Raw genomic sequence first — 20,229 nt, forward strand, 5'->3', positions numbered from 1 at the left:
TAACACAATCAGTAGCCCTATGTGCCCACCTTTGCTTCGCGGATATGGTCCTAACAGGTCAATATAGAGCCTTTGAAAGGGTCGGCAAGTGGGACTATGAGCGCCCATAGGCGGACGTAATGTGAAGTTGGGAGCTTTAGACTCCTTGCAAATTTCACACTACCGAATGTACTCGCGTACATCTTTAGCAAGACCAGACCAGTAGAGATAGCGACGTAGTTTTTCTATCGTTTTTTGTACCCCTGCATGAGAAGACGTAATACTGTCATGGGCTTGTTTCAGAGTATCGGTTTTCAGCCTATCTGGAAACCATACCTTCCAATCGGATTTGTCGTCTTTGTCATCAACTCTCGCGTGCTCAGTTCGAATGTATATTATTTTGTCTCCAACCTTAATATCCGGAAATTTATCCTGGTTTTCCCTAAATTTGTTTTTGAGGGTTACGTAAGAGTCATCCTTGAACGCATCTGAATCCATGTCAATGATTGGCCTCATATCTAACTCTCCTATTTCATTTTCACATAATCTGGACAACGCGTCGGGAACGATGTGGTCTTTTCCCTTCCGATGAGATATAGGAAATTTAAATTGCTGTAAGCGAAATATCCAGCGAGCAAGTCTACCTGATAGGTTTTGCTGACGCATTAGCCAAAGAAGACTAGAATGGTCCGTTACGACTTCGAACTCTTGCTCCAAGTAGCAGCGAAATTTCTCAATAGCCAATATGACGGCTAAGCAAGCAGAACTTCTTCTTAGCCGACAGTGTTTCAATGATAGGATACGTGAGGTCAGCGTAGTTGTGAATCAACCGACGGTACCATCCACAAACTCCAAGAAAACCTTGCACTTGCTTCAAGTTTATAGGGGAGGGCCAGTTTACAATACATGAAGCTTTGTCGGGATCGGTGCGAATACCTTCACTCCCAATGATGTAACCTAAATAATTAATACTGGTGACACAAAATTGGCTTTTTGCGATGTTGAGGGTTAAATTTGCTTTGCGAAATTGCTCGGCCAAACGAACTAATACAGTGAGGTGGGATGCAAAGTCTTCAGATACTATGCAAAGGTCATCCAGATAACCGAAAACGCAATGTCGAAGGTCTGGTGGGATTATCTCATCCATGAGGCAAAACATTGTAGACGGGGCATTGCATAAGCCGAACGGCATTACTTTAAACTGGTACAGTGGTCGTCCCGGTACTGTAAAAGCAGTCAACGGCTTGGATTCTGGGCTAAGCTCAATTTGCCAATATGCATCTTTAAGATCAAGTTTGGTAATTATATTCGCTTTCGGGAGCCTGGAAAAGATTCCGTCAATGCTAGGTAGGGGATAGGCGTCTTTTGATGTGACGTCGTTAAGTCGACGAGCGTCTAGACAAAGTCGAACTTTGTTTGGTTTCACTACCAGACGCATGGGTGAACTCCAGGCGCTTGCGGATGGTTCAATTACATCCAACTCCAACATACGATCTATCTCCTTATAAAGCAACTTTTCCACTGCTGGACTAACGGGGTAGAAACGCTGTTTCACAGGCTTAGCATTTCCAACGTTAATATGATGTTGTATTAAGGTGGTACGGCCTAAGCATTTAGATGCATTGGGAACATGTTTTTTAGTACTTCAAGCTGGTGAATTTCTTGCTGGCTCAACGGATATGAATTTACGTCTTCTTTTATTTCGGAGCCAGTAAGCGTATTAAGGGAACTGATTATATTTGGGGCCAGAGAGAAGATCCTCCAGAAATCATGGCCTAAAATGAGTTTTTGTTTAATGGAGGGTATGACGTAAAGTTTCATCGGACGGATGCTGGACTTATAGGTCATCATGACATCAAGTACACCTATAATTAACTGCTTTTTTCCATCGGCCGTCCTTGCTTCAGATTTCATTTGCCTAAATTCTGGAACTTTGGAAAGATCTTCAGCTGCCAGGGTTGAACCGATGTAGCTTATATTTGCTCCAGTATCTAAAAGACCAAGTTCTGTATACTTCAAAAATGAAACTTCTACATAACTACGCATATCGCTCTTATCACTAAATATGGTGGAAACTACTAGTTTTTGATTAGTCTTAACGTTTTCAAAAAACTTTCGTAAGCGCAACGTACGCTTACTTATTTTATGAGGCATATCCGGAAAAAGACGATTTCTATGTTTCAAATAATTGTTAAGCCTTTCTTCATACGACTGATGATGAAGAGAAACAGGGTTAACCAAAAGTGGTTTATCATTCTTTCCCTCAACCAGGTGTGGCTGATTTACTGTTTCGGGCCCATCCGGCTGGGATTGGATGCACCCGTTTTTCGGTTTTCCGACAACTTCCGGAGACAAAACGGACATTGTGGCTTGTACACTTTAGGGGTGCCACAACCGTAGCAAAAAATGCGCCGATCTGTCAAACAGTCTTCCCAAATGTGACCTAATTCTTCATAATTCCAGCATTTAGTTTTTGAATGATTGCTGCGAATTGCGGCTAAATCTCCTTCCATATTTATATCTTCTATTTGCTCTGAACTAGTTTCTTCCAGGGCATTCACTTGGCGACGACTAACCAAAGATCGCGGTTTTGTAACACTATTGGCACGACCACGGAGCTCTTTGGATAAGTTTTCGCTCATCTGTACTAAACGACGTAAGTGTCCTACGGAGTGTACAGGTTGATATAATAGTTTTTCCCTAGTTTCAGGGAGTACGTTATTTTTTAAAATCTCCATGATTTCTTCTTCGTCCATCTGAACGCTTGATTTGTCGATAAGTGACGCTACTGCATCATGGAAAGATGCGAATGATTCTCCAGGTGTCTGCTTACGAGACCCAATCATCTCCTTGCACATAAAGGCAGAGCGGTAATCCTTATATTGCTGTCGCAGTGACGCGCAAACGATACGATTAACCTGCTTATGGTATCTCCAGTACCAGTCTCTGGCTTTACCAGCGAACAAAATGTGCATATGCTTACACATGGCTGTGAAGTCACTATCTAGGGTTTCATCTGTTAGAGATTTCACCCGATATATAAACTCTTCTACTCCTAAGCCTTCCACGGAACCGTCGAAATGTAAATTCCATTTTTGCATGACGTCAGCTGTTTTTTATACTCAGTTGAGCAGAGCTCACAGAGTATATTAACTTTGATTGGATAACGGTTGGTTGTACAGGTATAAAGGAATCGAGATAGATATAGACTTCCATATATCAAAATCATCAGTATCGAAAAAAAATTTGATTGAGCCATGTCCGTCCGTCCGTCCGTCTGTCCGTTAACACGATAACTTGAGTAAATTTTGAGGTATCTTGATGAAATTTGGTATGTAGATTCCTGGGCACTCATCTCAGATCGCTATTTAAAATGACCGATATCGGACTATAACCACGCCCACTTTTTCGATATCGAAAATTTCGAAAAACCGAAAAAATGCGATAATTCATTGCCAAAGGCGGTTAAAGCGATGAAACTTGGTAGATGGGTTGACGTTATGACGCAGAATAGAAAATTAGTAAGATTTTGGACAACGGGCGTGGCACCGCCCACTTTTACAAGAAGGTAATTTAAAAGTTTTGCAAGCTGTAATTTGGCAGTCGTTGCAGATATCATGATGAAATTTGGCAGGAACGTTACTGCTATTACTATATAGGTGCTAAATAAAAATTAGCAAAATTGGATGAAGAACACGCCCACTTTTAAAAAAAAATTTTTTAAATTCAAATTTTAACAAAAAATTTAATATCTTTACTGTATATAAGTAAATTAAGTCAAAGTTCAACTCCAGTAATGATATGATGCAATAAAATACAAAAATAAAAGAAAATTTCAAAATGGGCGTGGCTCCGCCCATTTTCATTTAGTTTGTCTAGAATACTTTTAATGCCATAAGTCGAACAAAAATTTACCAATCCTTCTCAAATTTGGTAGGGGCATAGATTCTATGACGGTAACTGTTCTCTGTGAAAATGGGCGAAATCTGTGGAAGCCACGCCCAGTTTTTATACACAGTCCACCGTCTGTCCTTCCGCTCGGCCGTTAACACAATAACTTGAGCGAAAACCAATATATCTTTACTAAACTTAGCCCACGTACTTATCTGTACTCACCTTATCTTGGTATAAAAAATGGCCGAAATCCGACCATAACCACGCCCACTTTATCGATATCGAAAATTACGAAAAATGAAAAAAATGCCATAATTCTATACCAAATACGAAAAAAGGATGAAACATGGTAACTGGATTGGTTTATTGACGCAAAATATAACTCTGGAAAAAACTTTGTAAAATGGGTGTGACACCTACCATATTAAGTAGAAGAAAATGAAAAAGTTCTACAAGGCGAAATCAACAGCCCTTGGAATCTTGACAGGAATACTGTTAGTGGTATTGCATATATAAATAAATTAGCAGTACCCGACAGATGATTTTCTGGATCACCTGGTCCACATTTTGGTCGATATCGCGAGAACGCTTTCACATATACATCTAAGGGCCACTCGCTTTTAAAACCCTCATTAATACCTTTAATTTGATATCCATATCGTACAAACACATTCTAGAGTCACCCTTGGCCCACCCTAATGGCGATATCTCGAAAAGGCGTCCACCTATAGACCTAATGCCCACTCCCTCTTAAAATGCTCAGTAACACCTTTCGTTTGATACCCATATCGTACAATCATTCTAGAGTCACCCCTGGCCCACCCTAATGGCGATATCTCGAAAAGGCGTCCACCTATAGACCTAATGCCCGCTCCCTCTTAAAATGTTCAGTAACACCTTTCGTTTGATACCCATATCGTACAAACACATTCTAGAGTCACCCCTGGCCCAACCTAATGACGATATCTCGAAAAGGCGTCCACCTATAGACCTCATGCCCACTCCCTCTTAAAATGCTCAGTAACACCCTTCGTTTGATACCCATATCGTACAAACATTCTAGAGTCACACCTGGCCCACCCTAATGGCGATATCTCGAAAAGGCGTCCACCTATAGACCTAATGTCCACTCCCTCTTAAAATGCTCAGTAACACCTTTCGTTTGATACCCATATCGTACAAACATTCTATAGTCACCCCTGGCCCACCCTAATGGCGATATCTCGAAAAGGCGTCCACCTATAGACCTAATGCCCACTCCCTCTTAAAATGCTCAGTAACACCTTTCGTTTGATACCCATATCGTACAAACATTCTAGAGTCACCCCTGGCCCACCCTAATCGCGATATCTCGAAAAGGCGTCCACCTATAGACCTAATGCCCACTCCCTTTTAAAATGATCAGTAACACCTTTCGTTTGATACCCATATCGTACAAACATTCTAGAGTCACCCTTGGTCCACCTTTATGGCGATATCTCGAAAAGGCGTCCACCTATAGAACTAAGGATTACTCCCTTTTAAAATACTCATTACCACCTTTCATTTGATACCCATATCGTACAAACACATTCTAGAGTCACCCCTGGCCCACCCTAATGGCGATATCTCGAAAAGGCGTCCACCTATAGACCTAATGCCCACTCCCTCTTAAAATGCTCAGTAACACCTTTCGTTTGATACCCATATCGTACAAACATTCTAGAGTCACCCCTGGCCCACCCTAATGGCGATATCTCGAAAAGGCGTCCACCTATGGAACTAAGGATCACTCCCTTTAAAATACACATTAACATATTTCTTTTGATACCCATATTGTACAAATAAATTCTAGGGTCACCCCTGGTCCACCTTTATGGCGATATCTCGAAACGGCGTCCACCTATGGAACTAAGGATTACCCCTTTTAAAATACTCATTAACACCTTTCATTTGATACCCATATCGTGCAAACAAATTCTAGAGTCAACCCTGATCCACCTTTATGGCGATATCCCTAAATGGCGTCCACCTATAGAACTATGGCCCACTCCCTCATAAAATACTCTTTAATACCTTTCATTTGATACACATGTCATACAAACACATTCCAGGGTTACCTTAGGTTAATTTTCCTACATGGTGAATTTCCCTTATGTTGTCACCATAGCTCTCAACTGAGTATGTAATGTTCGGTTACACCCGAACTTAACCTTCCTTACTTGTTGATAAGTGTGGACGATGCTGTCGAAGCAGAGGTATAAGAACTAGCTATGGGCAACACTGGATTACTTGTTGGGCTAGAACTGGGCTGAGCATTCCGAGACGTGCTCACATTCAAAGATGTTATTACCCTATTAACTGTTTGCTCTATCATTTCCTGTATAATTGCGTAGTCGAACTCGTTGCCTTGTCGGGAATTACGATTCCGATTGGGCCTACCTCGTCTTCGAGTACCTTGATTTCTAGAAGGAGCTTCAGTCTGATTGGTGTTATGACTACCATCTAGTGCAGAAGAAGCTGCGGCACTTGCATTTGTACCAGGCCTCTCGTGTGATTCGACTACGTTTGTAGCTTGAGTTTGTTGCAAAGTCTTGGAAAGATTTCGAGTAACGACTCGATGACTTTCATCAGTAGTGGTGGTTTTCGTTTTTGCTCCAGGCGAGCAATTTCCAACGACCACTTTAAGGTCTTGTTGGTTAATAATTTGGTTACAAAGAAACTGACTGTTCTCTGCCAGCCAACTATTTAAACACGCCTTATGGAAGACGTGCTTGCAAACTAATACATAACAGGGATGTGTATTATTTATTTCCTGTTTACATAAGGCGCATTGGTGACTAGTACCTGCACCTGATGGTGGACTGTGTTCTATAGGCATTCTCTAAAAAAATCGTTTCCTGATTTTGGCATAGGCTAATGACATAAAAGAGGTAAGTAAACCAATCAATAACACGATTAACAAAATTCCTAGTTATGTTTGTTGAGTTAACAGAAGAAAATAAACGATGCTAAATGATTGAACTACAGCTCTCGGGCTCAAATTATTCGGCATGGGTATGCTACTACTGCATACGAACATGTTCCAGACAACAACTTGACCCTGAACTATAGCTAACTATCTCTAGCGATTCGCTTCTAATAAATTGGATAAATCATAACTCTTTATCTATACTAAAAAGTGTGTCACAGTGACATTCAGTACTGATATCCGAGCTGAGCCGAATATACAATATTCTGGAAATGTGTGCAACCGTATTTAAAGTTTAATTCGCAAAGGCTAATGATTTTTTCCTAAATCAAAGCTTTAACAATAATTAAAACAATTTCTTTACATTCCAATCACAAAAATAAAACCGTTGCTAGATAGATTTCCTGCCTATTTCTGGATCAAATTATTCAGTATGTGCACGCCGATGCAGCCTGCTAACATATTCCAGACAATAACTTTTTCGTAAATCGGACAAGTAAGGTTTCCAGCAATCTGTTTCAAATCTAGCTAAACAATAACTCCTCAAGTTTTGCAAGCAACATTCGGTTGCCTGAACATTCAGTACTCGTATCCGTGCTGAGCCGAATACGCAATATTCTGTAAATGTTTGCAACAATATTCACCAGTTGTAACTAAACGAATTTTAATTTAACTAACACAGAGTAGCTTTATTTGTGTAAGTGGAATTGCAGGGATAACGGATAATAAATGCCAACCCTGCTTCTCGGCTTGGTATCCGAGCCAAATAACCAGCATCGTAGGCAGCTTGACTAGCTAAGCTCTCCCGTTTCCTTTCTGCGGAAGTAGACCTAAACTGATCGTAGCTTCATCAGCAGGGATGCAACTAATCCCAAATAAATATCTAAATACAAACTAAAATTGTGCGACCACTAACAATGGCGAATATACTTGGAAACTTTTCTATTCTATCCTGTTTTCACCAATCCGTTAGCTGGCCTCACACGTTGGGCGCCAAAAATTTATGTAACCGTCAACTTAACGTGAGGTATCCTTAACGGTGGTGATTATTAGGTGACTGGGTATGACCGCTTACAATGGTAGGTAGTCACCCAGTGGTTCCTGGGTGGTAATAGTAGGAACCGATATTTACCTAATGGCAGTAGAAGGGTCGCGGCGGGCGGAATCCTCTGTTGCCTTAGCTCTTGCGGCGTGGGGTGGGTTTTGCCTTGCCTCCACTGCATTCACATAAACTTTAAATTTATTAGGATTCCTAACAGAATTAAATGATTTAAACTACAAAGAAGTAGGGCCGCATGAAAGAATCGAAAAAAAAAACGAACCCATTGCACGTTAATCGTGCGGATTGGTATGCGATGTCCAAGATGATGTTCGACAATCGCCTTTTTAACCCATTCCAAACCATGATCCTCAATACAACTTGATGGTGAAGATTCCCTCTAAAATAAACTTCCTTACCTCTTTATATCACCATATGCCTTCAGGAAACCCCAAAAACTTAACACATTATAAGTGCGTTATAATTTTATTCATTAAAGGAAAAACCTTAAATTAGGGTGATAAGCTATTCTAAACAAATCGTTCAATTCTTATTCGATTTGGCTAAATCCTGATGTTAATTTATCTTGCTCGTAAAGAGTCAAACTTGGCTTAGATATAGATTAACAATATTATTTACATGAAAGGTACCATTTTTGGGGGTTGTGTATTTGTGTATTTGTTAACATTGTTAACACTTATTAACAACATATTAGTTGAAGTTAACACTTATTTGAACCCTTTTACTTGGAAATCAGAAACGGAAGCTAACGGCAGTTGTGTTAGGGGTCGATCTTGTAGCGTTAATCAAAGGAACTGGGCTGATTTCCCTTGTTGCTTTACTTAACCAAAACAACAGGCGGAGGATATTTTGTACACGCAGCTTGGCAAAATGTCCTTTGGCACTGGCAAAATTTACATGCGACTCAGGAAAAGAAGTCCCGAGGATAAAAATCCTAACACGCTGGAATTGGGCGAAGTCGAAAAGGACCTCAGAAGCCTAAGGGAAAAAAGACAGGTGGAGGTCCCCGACGTCACCACGAACGTGCTAGAAGAGGACCAACCGCTAAATGGTGCTGTGACTCGCACAGAGGAACACACGGCACAACATTCACGAGGGGCTGAAGGGGGCCTCGAATACTCTAAACCAAAAGGGCAAGAGGAGGACGACGACGTCAAGACGAAGGTGCTGGAGGGGGACAAACAGCCCAATGGTGCTGCGAGTCCTACAGATAAACCTCCAACACAGTAAAGTGGCGTCGAGCGAACTCCTCCTAACCCTTAAGGAGGGTTCGTTTGACGTGGCGCTGATCCAGGAGCCGTGGCTCTCATCGGGAGGAAAGGTTTCTGGACTTAGCGCGCGCGGGTTTGGCGTTTACTACGCACAAACGGAAGGACGGGTGCGAGCTGTAGTAATGGTAAGGAAACAGCTGCATTCATATATGCTGCCTAATTACACCACCGAGGATCTCGTAGCGGTGGCCGTTGAGCAAAAGAATAAGCAGGCATTTATCCTGGCGTCCTGCTACATGGCCCATGCTGCGGAGGTTCCACCGATGGAGTGCAAAAGGCTAGTACAGGAGGAAGGGCGCAAAGGGCGGTTGGTCATAGGCGCAGATGCAAATGCGCACCACAATGCGTGGGGAGGAGCAGATACGAACGAGAGAGGGAATCTCTATTTTGTTACATCCTGCGAACCAATTTGCAGATAGCCAACAGGGGAAATGTTCCTACATACATTGGTCCAACATCCAACAATGTTCTGGATATTACATTGAGCTCCGAGCGTGATATATCAAGGTATGATTGGATGGTTCTCGATAGACCATCCTTCTCCGACCATGCGTATATAAGCTTCAGCATCCCACTAAAGAGGGTAGAGAAGGGAGGAACCTTTAGAAACCCTAGGGCAACGAATTGGACTAAATTCCAGAAACATGTAGAAACGAAACTGGGACAACCCAAAGAGGTTGCTAATGTAGAGGAACTGGAGGAGTCGAATGAATTCCTAACAAGGACGCTTATGACTGCGTATAACAAAGCTTGCCCTCTAAGAAGATTCAGAGGAAAAGCAAAGCCGCCATGGTGGAGCAATGAGCTGAGTCTTCTAAGACGACAGGTAAAAGAAATGTTTAAACTCGCAAAGACCGCGGAAAGCGAAGCGTGTCGGGACGAGTACAGGGATCTACTGAGGATCTACAAGCGTGAAATTACCAGGGCGAAGAGAAACTCATGGAAAAGTTTCTGTACGGACATAGAGTGCTCCAGTGAAACAGCACGGTTGAAAAAAGTCCTAGCAAAGGGAAACATAGTCCAGGGACTAATAAAGAAAGAGAACGGGGAATGGTCACGTGATAGTGAGGAATCCCTTGAGGTGCTTCTCGATACACATTTCCCATCGGGAGACGGTTTAGTAGAACCAGCAGACATCCCTCACACTTCGATCACGGAGCTAGTGGTGCCGGGCTTGGTGACCGATACCAAGATCGAGTGGGCAGTGAAGACGTTTTCTAAGTTTAAATCGCCGGGCCCAGATGGTATATTCCCGGCCTTGCTACAAGTCTCAAGTAGGGCGGTCGTGGAATGGCTTAAAATAATATTCGATGTGTGCATAAGACTGAATCATGTACCGCACTCTTGGAGACCTGCTCGTGTAGCTTTTCTACCAAAGGCGGGGAAGATCGGTCATGTGTATCCCAAAGACTATAGACCCATTAGCTTAAAATCATTTCTGCTCAAAACCTTTGAGAGGCTGATAGATGTGTACATAAAGTCCAACGTGTATGAAAAGCTGCTCTCCACAACACAGCATGCGTACACCAAAGGCAAGTCGGTAGACACCGCATTGCATAGGGTGGTAATAAGCATAGAGAAATCCCTGGAATATAAGGAGTATGCTCTAGGAGTCTTCTTGGACATTGCCGGGGCTTTCAATAATGTTGCAAAATGGGCGATTATGGATGGTCTTAATTACATTAAAGTACATCCTGCCTTAATCAGATGGATCGGCTGCATGTTAAATTGCAGAAAGATTACATCACAATGGGGATTGTACGAGGCCACGAAATCAGTGGACAGGGGCACGCCGCAGGGAGGGGTGCTATCACCTCTGCTGTGGACACTGGTCATCAACCAACTGCTCAGGCAATTCGATGAGGGACCCGTAAAACTTACGGCTTACGCAGATGACGTTGCAATTGTCATAAGTGGAAAATGCCTTCCAACGATTAGTTCTTTGATGGATCGGGCGCTTCGGGATATTCATACCTGGGCATCTAACGTCGGGCTGAAAGTCAATGCGGAGAAGACGGATATGGTCTTGTTTACAAAGTGGTACAAGGTCCCAAATTGGACCAGGCCTAAGTTAGGAGCGGTCACCTTACAGGAGAAACCTTGCACAAAATATCTAGGAATCATCCTAGACAGTAAGCTGTCATGGAAGCTCAACTTGGAGGAGAGGGTCAAGAAGGCCTCAACGGCACTCTATGCATGTAAAAGAATGCTGGAGTGTACGTGGGGCCTATCGCCCTCTCTTTCTCATTGGGTTTTTACAGCGATTGTAAGCCCTATTCTATACTATGGAGTTCTTGTTTGGTGGAAAGCCACACAAAAAACAACATACCTCAAAAAATTAGGGGGGGTATGCAGACTATCGATGATTTGCATTACGGGAGCCCTGAAAACAACCCCGACGGCTGCACTGTATGCCATTCTGCACATTCCACCTGTAGACCTGGTAGCAAAGAACAAAGCGTTAACGACCGCAACCAGGCTCGATGCTTCGGGGCAGCTTGAGCGCCGACCATATGGCCATAGTAGTATAGCGTCCTCAGTCACAAGACGAACAGACTACATGATTCCCTACCTGCACTTTGAGGGAGATCTTAAGGCCACAATAGAGGTGGATGGTTGGCGCAAGGGTGCGCAAATGGCGGACGAGGCGATACATGTGTACACCGATGGTTCCAAAATAGTGGAAGGAGTAGGGTCTGCGGTATACTGCGCTGATCCGGAATTAAGCAGATCCTACAGGCTGCCGGATTACTGTAGCGTTTTCCAAGCGGAAATATTAGCCGTAACCAAAGCAGTAGAAACCCTGGAAGAGAATAGCTTAAGCTGCAACCGTGTTAACTTTTATATTGACAGTCAAGCAGCAATTAAGGCAATAATCTCGCATAGCACAGCATCTAAATGCGTGTTAGAGTGTAAGCAGTCCCTGGAGAGAATCGGGACAGGGAGAAGCATACATCTATATTGGGTCCCAGGGCATATGGGAATAGATGGGAATGAAAAAGCGGACGAATTAGCTAAAAAGGGCGCATCCCTTGAAGCTTGCTCCGTAGACGTCCCAATTAGATTGGGCGAGATTAAGCGAATGCGAGAGGTGCACATGATCGACCAAGCAGAAAAGGCGTGGGTTCAAGCGCGGGGCTGTAAAGTGTCGAAGATTATGTGTAGGTCTTACAACCTTAGACTAACACAGTTGCTTCTATCATTAAAAAGAGAGGACTGTAGACTCATGACGGGTATTCTGACTGGACACTGCCTTCTGGCGTCGCATGCCTTTAAATTAGGCTTGGTCAGTGATAGCAGGTGTAGGAAGTGCGGGTTGGAGGAGGAAACGATCGAGCACGTTCTGTGCTCGTGCCCTGCACTTGCCAGGCTAAGACTCCAGCTATTAGGAGTGATACAGCTGTCAGATCTAGAAGCAGCAAGTGGCTTAAGTCCTAGGAAGCTTCTAGTATTTGCCAAGAGGACGGAGTTATTTTATAACATAGGTCCTGGTTTTTGATAGGGTTTTTCAGTTTGGTCGTTAAAACAAACTTCTGGTAACACTACGGACTCAATCAGTCTATGTGAGGTCCTCATGGACCGGTCAGTTCAACCTACCTAACCAAAACAACCCATGTACCCTCAAGGTAACCCGCTTGAACGTTATTAGGTTGACAGAATTATGTAGCTAGGTATCAGAATACGTTGTACTGACTTACATACGTACGTGCAAATGTATATGCTTATACCTTCAACATTTTAGGTATACCATTTACTAAAGATCTATGTACATAATTATGTCAATCCGCAAAATAAATCAATCAAAGAAAATAGGCAAAAAGGTAAAATTTACTTACATGCATATGATCGTGTGTATGTAGGTATGGTTGTCCATGATATCTCCCGTTGAAAGGCCTTTCAGCGTCGAATATGCTGGAGCGGTAATTTAGTTGGTGTTGTTTTAACTTTCGTGTAGCTAAAATTCTGGTTTTGATAACTGTGACGCCATTACTTTGGCAAAATTTTATGCAACGTTAGCCGGTTCAAAAAAAAACTGAATTTTCTTTCTCGAAACTTTAAGATTGAATTTGCACTTCTTTTGGCTTTCAACATAGGTTGTGGTTATGGAGTCATTGTTCCAAAAAAAAAGAGCCAAAAAAGAACCCTACCAAAACCACAACCGTCCTACTCTCACGTCTCTAATTTCCCATCTTAACATGGTATTGCAACTATAGGTATATAATAAATTTTTTTGCTTCTTTGTGTAAAGTTATTCCTTGAAAATGATGTAACTTTAACTTATAACTTTAGCTTCATGCTATACATATTTTAATTAAAAATATTTTTTTTTTTCTTTGAACATATTTTTTTTTTTAATGATTGTAAACTACTTCATATACTTTTTTAACAGTTCTAACTAGTTTTACTACACTATGTAATCCAAGATTTTGGACTTTTGTATTTCGGACTTTTGTCCTTTTGTTAACCCACTTACGGCTGGCTGTACTACTTATGCGCGCCTGGTATGCACGTTATGAGACGATACACGTTAGGATGAAGGGTGATCCTTGAGGATCTAATGCGCCCGTAGGGGAGTCATTACTCCAAGCAGGAATCTGTATATACTATTTTTCTCTTACCAAACCTTAGATGATGTACGGTTACATGGAATCAGATGCGTCGTTTCCATAATGGACTAGCTCCTAAATAAATTGGTTCACACCTGTATCAATATGCAAAATTGACGATTTGGTGAAGCGGCCTCTAGCCAGGAATCCTGTTAACATGTGTGGTTGTTGTAATGATAATGCCGTAGCTATTTAAATACGTGCAATTGGAAATGCTGATGAGTGGTTGAAGTTGGTGGACAGGAAGAAGGAGTTTTTACTCCGCCCAGAGCTATCATTCCAGCACGTGGTTTTTGGATATATCGCGAAAATAGGAGGTCGCCGATTCGTCTTCGGTTTAAGACCACTATATATTTTTTTTTTTGCTGCTACTATTACTTTTATGATTTCGCGACAACTGACGGAATATATCAATAACTCACTTGTTCACTTGGTAGAGAAACTTTCCAAAAAGAGAGCTAACTGTAGCCGCGTGAGCCCTTTTATACCATCCGGTTTCATGATTTTTTGGCTTCCAATTTTGACATTTGCTTCTATTCTTCCTTAGGTTCAGCAAAGTTGAGCTTTCGCTCGCTGGCTCTTCTTAATTCAGCACCATAGGCTGACCGGATGTTCAATTTTATCGCATGCAACTTTTTTTTTTTTTGTTGCGAAATGAAGGCGATAAAACTACCATACTTGCTTTGATGAAAAGTGACCATTACAATACAGGCCAAGCTAATACCCTGCAAGAATCGTTGAATCATGTGGTCCACTGGAGTACTTACCATTGTACTCCACTGTAATGCAGCAATGGACCAACTCATGTTTCTACACGAACATATTGTAAACCGATCATTGCTCGTTTTTAACGATTGTAATCACTACACGATGTTTATTGGACTGTGGGTACTCCATGGATTACTCTGATGTAATGCGGAGCTGGAGTATATGGTCCCGTCCTAGGACATCGCAATGTTAATTGGACCATAGTTTTTGTATGAATTGTGGTTAATTTTGGAGCACTCGGTTGGTCCATAGCGAGTATTCCATACATGCATGCATAGAGTACTCGCGATTTTTGCAGGCCAAAAGCGTGTCAAAAACCAAAATAAAACGGAGTAACTTAGAGATGGGTGTACAACAAAAGCAAGCCACTTTTAAAGAATGCTGCACATTTTGCACTTTTGACCAAAAAATTACCAAATACCAATTCTCAAATATCCATAGAAGCCCCTCTAAAAGATTCGTTGGCCAATCGGTGATGGACTCTGAAATATAGTCGTTTTTCTTTTGTTGTAATTTCTTAGAAATTGAGTCCAAGTTACGTGCTTTTGTTGTGACATGAACAACTATTTAATATGAAATGGCAAATACATTCGCGTAATTTTACATTTCAATTAATAAATCCAAAACTAGGAACCGAAAATGTTAACCTCTTATACATAAAAAAAGGACGTGTGGCACTCGGGGACTGCCGCGGTAAAGCTATTGCATATTATCAACTTATGCAACTATAATATTTATGCAACATTTTGTTTTCTTTGATATTAATTCAAGTTTTGTCTTTGATATTAATTCAAGTTACACTTTTTAAACTTGGTGACCGATAAGAAAATAGATTGAAAATTTTTTAAATATTTAAATCTAACTTTAACTTTTACTTTAACTTTAACTTTAACTTACCTTTAACTTTAACGTTAACTTTATGATAGAGATCCAATTTTATGTATTTGGCCTGTTACTAACACCGAACCTTTTTCGAACCTTTTCGAACCTTTTTTGACAAATATCCGTTACGGTTTTTTTTTTGATTTAGTCGCCAAGCCCGCAATAAAATCTATGCAATAGCTTAAAACTTTAGAGCTTAGGCTATCCAAAAGTATGAACGTCTTTGAAATAATTTGATACTGTAACGAATTTTGGGAAAACCTGGTTATTGTACACCTTCTGCAAACGTTCGAATCGCTAAATTGTCGAATAAATCATTCCAATATTTAGTATTGCAAACTGTCCTTATAAATATTACTTTGAGAGTAGTACTTCACAACCAATAGCGTGTTTAAATCAAACCTGATTACTGATCCCTCAGCTTGCGCTGCTTTTATACTCTCAGTTTTCTCGTTCATCCATTTCTCCTAATGTCTAGTCATTTCGCGAAACATATTCCAGAACAATTGTATCCCTTGCTATATACCTATATACATACATGTATACCTATTTGTAATTTATGTTTCTCTTATAGCCATATGCGTGTGTATGGGTGAGTAACTACTTCTGCTGATGACTACATGTGTGTGCGTGAGTAATCTTTTCGTCGCCTTCTATATATGTGTGTAAATGATGATTAATGTAGCTTGCTTTAATGTTTTTGTTGTTGTGAATTTATTTTAGTGTTGTTAAAATTCGCCACATATTTAATGGTAGATATGGATTTCTACGAAAATCCTTAATTTCCCAAAATGTTTAAAAAAATGTTTACGTGTTTTTGTTCTTACACGGGAGTGTGGTAGTAGAATTTTAACCATTGGACGAACTGAGTTGAGATGAGTTTTCACTGAGAAGCTTTTCATGGCGGAAATACACTCGGAGTGCTTGTCAAACACTGCCGAGGGGCGCTTAAAAAAATTGTCTTCTAATTAAAAAAAAAAAAATGTTTCTAAAATTTTGATGTTGCTTTGCCCGTGGCGTGGACCCAGGATCTTCGGTAGGGTAGGGGGAGCACGCTACCATCACACCACGGCGGCTGCCAACAAATTAAGAGCAACAAAAAATATGCTATTTGTAGGGCTGCGAGAGAAAAAAAATATTTACTGCTACCCTATAGCAAACACACTAATTCAAATCTATTGCACTTATGATGTCCGACGAAATGGGAATTACTACTCCTTGCAGGCTATTTGAACACGTTCTTAACTCGTACACTGATAAATCGTTCTGAAATTGTCGCTGCCTTCATTAACTAATTTTAATACATATTGCCCAGACCTATAACGGCGGCTGCCAACTGACCCAGATTGCATCCGATTAGCACCAGTTCGGAGGTAGTCATTAAACCTGCAGTGCGATATTGGCGCTTTGCGTAACAGTCGGGCATTATTATGCAAATCTTTGTCTATTCTCGCGCTACTACTTATGTATCTGCAACACCTTGGCTGCAACGTGGGACCAAGGATGAGTGTTCTGATGCAATAGCAATTACAACAAAAACAAGAAGCTACGACAACCATTTAAATACCAACAATTAAAGCCACAAGTATAAAAAATTGAGTATTGCAAGTCGTTTCCAATTATAAGACCACCTCTTTAATACGTACTAGTGGACTTTTCGCTTACATATTTCCAGTGGTCTTTGTGTTTGTTTTTGTTTATTAATTATCTATTCACACAGTGACATGTTACAATATGATTCATGTCAATTTAACAACCTTTTAACAAATATTTTTTCAGCAAATTTGGGCAATAACACATTGTTTGCTAATGCATTTATTTTTACCGATTTTTCGCACCACTCAATATCACTGAACGCCCAAAAGTAGTTTACATGAAAGCTCTAAGATATTTTATGGTTTCTACAATAAAAAGCTCTACAAATCATATGTCATATGGCAGTAGGGTAAGTTAGATGTGAGTTCGTTTGTGCTTGCAACTACCAGCGGACCAAATGCTCGCAAATGATATCGCAAGGAGCGAACACAGCGTTTAGCTGGACAAATATGTTTGTTTTTATACTCAGCTGAGCAGAGCTCACAAAGTATATTAATTTTGTTCGCATGACCCTGTAACGGCATAAACTAATCGAGATAGATATAGAATATACATCAAAATGATCTGGGCGAAAAAAGAAATTCATTTAGCCATATCCGTCCGTCCGTAAACACGATAACTTGAGTAAATTTTGCGGTATCTTGATGAAATTTGGGACGTACGTTCGTGGGCACTCATCTCAGATCGCTATTTAAAATGAACGAAATCGGACTATAACCACGCCCACTTTTTCGGTATCGAAAATTTCGAAGAGCCGAAAAACTGCGATAATTCATTACCAAGGATGGATAAAGCGATCAAACTCGGTAGGTGGGTTGACCTTATGACGCAGAATAGAAAATTATAAAAGAGTGTAATTTAAAAGTTTTGCAAGCTGTAAATTGGCAGTCGTTGAAGATATCATGATGAAATTTGGCAGGAACGTTACTCCTATTACTATATGTGTGCTAAATAAAACGAACACGCCCACTTTTTAAAAAAAATAATTTTAAAAGTCAAATTTTAACAAAAAATTGAATATCTTTACAGTATATAAGTAAATTATGTCAACATTCAACTCCACTAATGATATGGTGCAACAAAATACAAAAATAAAAGAAAATTTCAAAATGGAATACTTTTAATGCCATAAGTCGAACAAAAATTTACCAATCCTTATGAAATTTGGCGATAACTGTTTTCTGTGAAAAAGGGCGAAATCGGTTTAAACCACGCCCAGTTTTTATACACAGTCGACGGTCTGTCCTTCCGCTCGGCCGTTAACACGATAACTTGACCAAAAATCGATATATCTTTACTAAACTTAGCTCACGTACTTATCTGAACTCACTTTATCTTGGTATTAAAAACGGGCGAAATCCGGCTTTGACCACGCCCACTTTTTCGATATCGAAAATTTCAAAAAATTAAAAAATGCCATAATTCTATACCAAATACGAGAAAGGGATGAAACATGGTGATTGGATTGGTTTTTGTGACGCAAAATATTACTTTAAAAAAAACTTTGTAAAATGGGTGTGACATCTACCATATTAAGTAGAAGAAAATGAAAAAGTTCTACAGAGCGAAATTCAAAGCCCTTGGAATCATGACAGGAATGCTGTTCGTGGTATTACATATATAAATAAATTAGCGGTTCCCGACAGATGATGTTCTGGGTCACCTTGCTCCACGTTTTGGTCGATATCTCGAAAACGCTTTCACATATACAACTAAGGGCCACTCCCTTCTAAAACGCTCATTAATACCTTTATCGTACAAACACATTCTAGAGTCACCCCTGGTCCACCTTTATGGCGATATCTCGAAAATGCGCCCACCTATAGAACTAAGGTCCATTCCCTTTTAAAATACTCATTAACACCTTTCATTTGATACCCATATCGTACAAACACCTTCTAGAGTCCCCCCTGGTCCACCTTTATGGCGATTTCTCGAAAAGGCGTCATTCTATAGAACTATGGCCCACTCCCTTTTAAAATACTCTTTATTACCTTCCATTTGATACCAATGTCATACAAAACATTCCAGGGTTACCCTAGGTTCTTTTTCCTACATGGTGATTTTCTTTTATTTTGTCTCCGAAGCTCTCAGCTGAGTATGTAATGTTCGGTTACACCCGAACTTAGCCTTTCTTACTTGTTGAGGTTATACTTCTTTAGGCGCATTATGGAAAATGATGAGAGGGAAATTTTAAAAATGTGACACAAAAGTCACAGAGATTTGTGTGTATGTCGCTGTGGATTGTACGAGGAAGCTTGCTTAAAGTGGGATTTCCATACATATATATGGATATATTTACATATGTATTCGAAAAAAACCAGCATTCGCTAGCGTTATTTAACTTCGGGAGTGCATTTACAAATAAATATGTATGGATGGACGTATGTATGTATTTTAATTTCATATCAGCTTCTCATGCATCCATAAATATTTAATGTTGTTAATGGTTAAGAATACATACATCTCTTGAAAAGTTCTCTTTTGTTAAAAATTTTAAACGTTTCGATAAAATTCTAAAACAAAACTGTTTTATTTTTTTTTTGTATGTTTCTATGTATGTACATGTGTATATGCTAATGTTGTGCGCAAAAGGGGTTTAATCTATCTATACATAAAGAAGGATGTACATATGTTTGAATGCAGCTCATCTGCCGATTTTAAATATCAAATTTGTAGGATAGCTTTGGAGCAACCCAGAGAGTGTTCCTGTAAAGTTTCTTTCCGGGAAGTGGACCAGGGACTGATCTATTCGAACAAATTCTATTAACTATTCGATTTGCCTAAAATTTGGTATATTGGTAGCCGTTTTTATCATAAGCCACTGAAAACTAATGTTCCGATTCAGTTATTAACGGAAGTGCTATCGCAGTGGACATAATTTAAAAGTAATAACATGAGATTAATTCGCGATTTTATGTTAAATTTAATGTAAGAAAATAAGTGTTTATTGATTTAGTTTTTCAAATTTAAACTGCACTGCTAAAACTTTATAATTTGTTAATTGCTTTACAATGTTTGAATAGTTAGATTAATTAAAATGTATATTTTTCGTCAATCATCACCTTAAATGATGAAGTTATGAAATCTCCGAAATGTAGCCCGAAAATCCTCATATTCAGTTTTATAAATTTTTTGTTGCAGTGGCACCATTGATAAATGTTATAAATAAGTTCAAGGCTCTCTCGAAACAAAGAGTCGCAAAACCATTCATATATGGGA

General features: G+C 40.1%; 1 protein-coding gene across 1 annotated transcript in view; it reads right to left on the reverse strand.

Annotated features, from left to right (window-relative positions):
• stmA (Protein EFR3 homolog stmA) overlaps positions 1-17,261 on the reverse strand; it is a 226,373-nt gene extending 209,112 nt beyond the window's left edge. Inside the window, exon 1 of the mRNA XM_067772649.1 lies at positions 17,077-17,261. The gene's annotated coding sequence lies outside the window, so the exon portion shown is untranslated. The remainder of the gene's footprint in view (positions 1-17,076) is intronic.
• Between the last annotated feature and the right edge of the window lie 2,968 nt (positions 17,262-20,229).

The sequence above is a fragment of the Eurosta solidaginis genome, chromosome 3 (assembly GCF_040869045.1).
Source record: "Eurosta solidaginis isolate ZX-2024a chromosome 3, ASM4086904v1, whole genome shotgun sequence".
NCBI lineage: Eukaryota > Metazoa > Arthropoda > Insecta > Diptera > Tephritidae > Eurosta > Eurosta solidaginis.